General features: G+C 43.4%; 1 pseudogene; it reads left to right on the top strand.

Moving 5' to 3' along the window:
• The first annotated feature begins 222 nt into the window (after positions 1 to 222).
• On the top strand, positions 223 to 1,195 carry LOC105729190 (proline-rich nuclear receptor coactivator 1-like; annotated as a pseudogene).
• The last annotated feature ends 2,581 nt before the right edge of the window (positions 1,196 to 3,776 follow it).

Below are 3,776 nucleotides of genomic sequence, written 5' to 3' on the forward strand. Positions count from 1 at the left end.
ACACATGCTGCTTTCCCTGAAATTGAAGGGAGAGATGATTTTCTTCTGTCAAGGTAGGGAGCCGCCTAAAAAGTAAAGACTGGTTGCTGCGCCGCCACCGCCCGAGTCATGTTTCGCGATCTTCTCTGGCTCTCCTAGCGGCATCTGTCGCCGCTACCCCTTCTTCACAGGCTTCACCTTCTCCTCTTCTCCTCGTTGCTGAGCGATAAGCTTCCTAGCGCGATGACCGTCGTCTCCGTCCCGCAGCGGGAGCCGCTCGTCCTGGGTGGCCGCCTTGCGCCGCTTGGCTTTTCCTCCCGCGGTTACTTCGGGGCCCTCCCCATGGTGACCACGGCTCCGCAGCCTTTACCCCGGATCCCCGGGCACTGCCCCCGACCCTTTTCCTCCCTCACTTTCTAGGGGGGAGATGGCCCGTGTCTGACACCCCAGCCTCGCGCTCCAGCAGCTCTGCCCAACCGCAGCCTCGCCGCGCTGGAGGCAACCCTAGGGCAGCGCCGAAGAAGCGGCGAAAGAAGAAGGTGCGGGCCAGCCCTGCAGGGCAGCTGCCCATCTGCTTCCACCAGTACCAGCAGCACCGGCCGAGTCTGGAGGGCGGCCGGAGCCCGGCGACGGGCCCCAGCAGAGCGCAGGAGGTCCCGGGCCCGGCCGCCGTCTTGGCCCCGAGTCCTGCAGCCGCAACCCGCACGGAAGGAGCCAGCCCCGACCTTGCCCCGCTGCGGCCCGCGGCGCCCGACCGAACCCCGCTCAGGAAAGAGGTTTTAAAATCAAAGATGGGAAAATCGGAGAAAATTGCCCTTCCTCACGGCCAGCTTGTTCATGGTATACACTTGTATGAACAACCAAAGATAGACAGAAAAACAAATATAATTTGCCACTAACCAAGATCACCTCTGCAAAAAGAAATGAAAACAGCTTTTGGCAGGATTCTGTTTCATCTGACAGAATTCAGAAGCAGGAAAAAAAGCCTTTTAAAAATACCGAGAACATTAAAAATACGCATTTGAAGAAATCAGCATTTCTAACTGAAGTTAGCCAAAAGGAAAATCATGCTGGGGCAAAGTTTAGTGATCCACCTTCTCCTAGTGTTCTTCCAAAGCCTCCTACTCACTGGATGGGAAGCACTGTTGAAAATTCCAACCAAAACAGGGAGATGATGGCGGTACACTTAAAAACGCTCCTGAAAGTTCAATCTTAGGTTTCAGATTTCAATATGTGTGTAAAACATAAGTTTTCCCCTATCCCTGGACTCTTGAGAAAATTGGTACAGAAATGGAAGTTTGCCTTGTTGCAGCATACAAGTGCAAAAGATGAGTTTGAAAAATCACAAACAGCTTGTATTATATTTTATATTTTGTAAATACTGTATACCATGTATTATGTGTATATTGTTCATATTTGAGAGGTATATTATAGTTTTGTTATGAAAGTATGTATTTTGCCATGCCCACATTGCAGGCGTTTTGTACATATACAATGGAGAAATTTTAAGTGTGTGCTAAGGCACTGAGAAGACTGATTTATTTGCACCGGGTACTGAGACTTTTTTTAAGAAACAGCTGTCAAATCTCAAGGTGAAGACCTAAATGTAAACAGTTTACTAATGCACTACTGAAGTTTAAATCTGTGGCACAATCAATGTAAGCATGGGGTTTGTTGCTCTAAATTGATTTCTAATCTGAAATTACTGGAAAACTCCTATTCCCATTTTTGCCAAACTCATTTTCTGGTTTTTGGTATATATCCATTCCAGCTTAATGCCTCTAATTTTAATGCCAACAAAATTGGTTGTAATCAAATTTTAAAATAATAATAATTTGGTCCCCCCTTTTAAAATAAAAATTTTAAAAAAGTAAAGACTATGGAGGCAACCCAAGCAGCCTGGGAGTGTCCTGCTCAGATACAGCAGCAAACACTAGCCTGGAAACGTTCATTCACAGCTGAGACTAATGGATCTCTTCTCCTCATTCTCTACTCTCATAAAGAAAATAGTCTCTCTGAAGGAGCAAGTAGGAGCCAGGCTGTCAGAGAGTCACCATATGCTCCAGAGGCCAATTTAGCCAAACCCAGGCTGAGAGTGGCCAGATCCCATTTCTGACCTTTTAAGCAGGGATCCCTGCTGTCTCCCAAAATCGTGTCCAAGCACCGTCAGCTGCTCCAGCCCATTCAGAAAATGGCCCAGAAGAAAGTGAGAAGACAGCCTTAAGCTTCCTCTGAAATGTTCCTCCTGCCCTGTCACCCCTAACTTGTGCATAGTTCTGTGTCTCTTTTCTTGGCCCAAGGAATTGGAATAGGTAAAAGAATATTTTTTAAAAGGTCTTTTTTTTGGTCAAAAACCTCACCGGCTGGCAATGCATGTATCTTTCTGAATGTGTTTGTAACTCAGATAAAAACAAAACACCCCTTGAAAATCCCTGAGCAAAACAAATCTCTAAGGACATAACTGCAATGACTCAAAGGCATGGATGAACACTTGCCCTCTGACAGTGTCCTTCTGTGGCATTCCTTTGTCTCTGAGGCATCCTGAGTTCTGTGTCCACATGTGCTTGCTGACATGTGGCTGGGAAGGGTCGTCTCCAAAGGCATAGTGACATAGGAACAAAACTAAGCATCTTCGTTATTGCAAAGATCCTTCATTTTGCCTTTCTGTAGGCACATCTACTGCCTTCATGCTCCCATTGCCCATACTCAGCCCCTCAAAACTATTCATCTGTTCTTCATTTCTCTAACAGTATCATTTCAAGAATGTTATAGAAACATATCTTTGTCTGTTTTGTGCTGCTATAACAAAACTACCTGACACTAAATAATTTACAAGGAACAGAAATTTATTTTCTCACAGTGTTGGAGGCTGGGAAGTCCTGAGATCCAAGTGCTCACAGATCCAGTTTTCTGGTGAGGGCCGTTCTCTGCTTCCAAGATGGTTCCTTCGGAGGGAGACACAGGATAAAAAGGAATGACCTTCCTCCCTCAAGCCTAATATATAAGCACACCTGATTCCATTCACCAGGGAGGCCTTCTCCTGGCCTAATCATCTATTAAAGACCCTACCTCTTAATTCTATCACATTGACAACACCTGAAATATGGATGAGCTACACTGAGAGCTTTAACCTTTTCGGAACAGAATCATGCAGCACGTGATGTTTTGGAATTGGAGTTTTTTTGGGAGGATGAGGTTGTTTGGTTTTTTTCCTCCATATAATTTTCTAGAGAACATTCATGATTTTTCATGTAACAGTATTTCATTCATTTTTATTGTTAAATTAGGATTTCATTGAATATACAACAATTAATTTACTTATTCCTTAATTGAGGAACATCTGAGCTGTTTATAATTTTGACCATTACAAACAAAGCTGCTGTATACATTTTTATACAGGTTTCAGAATGAACATAAATATTCAAGTACCCAGAAATGCATTGGTTGGGTCATATAATACTTACACGTTTAGATTGTTTGTTTTAGAAAGTGCTGGTTTTCTAGAGTGGCTGTACCATTTACATATCCACCAGCAATGTAAGAATGACACACTTTGATTTCTCACAAGCATTAGATGTCATTTTTTAAAATTTAGCTATTCTTAGTGATAGTGATAAAATGGTGATAGCATGTGATCTTAATTTTGTTGGTGGATAATGACTTGGGTATCTTTTTCATATGCACATTCACCATATATATATCCTCTTCAGTCAAATGTCTTTTCTAGCCTTTTGCCCATTTTATAATTGGACTATATTTTATCCAGTTGGATTATGTATTTTGAGTCATATGTATAT

Source organism: Aotus nancymaae, unplaced genomic scaffold (genome assembly GCF_030222135.1).
Source record: "Aotus nancymaae isolate 86718 unplaced genomic scaffold, 86718_ANA_hifiasm-v0.15.2.pri h1tg000043l, whole genome shotgun sequence".
Taxonomy (NCBI): domain Eukaryota; kingdom Metazoa; phylum Chordata; class Mammalia; order Primates; family Aotidae; genus Aotus; species Aotus nancymaae.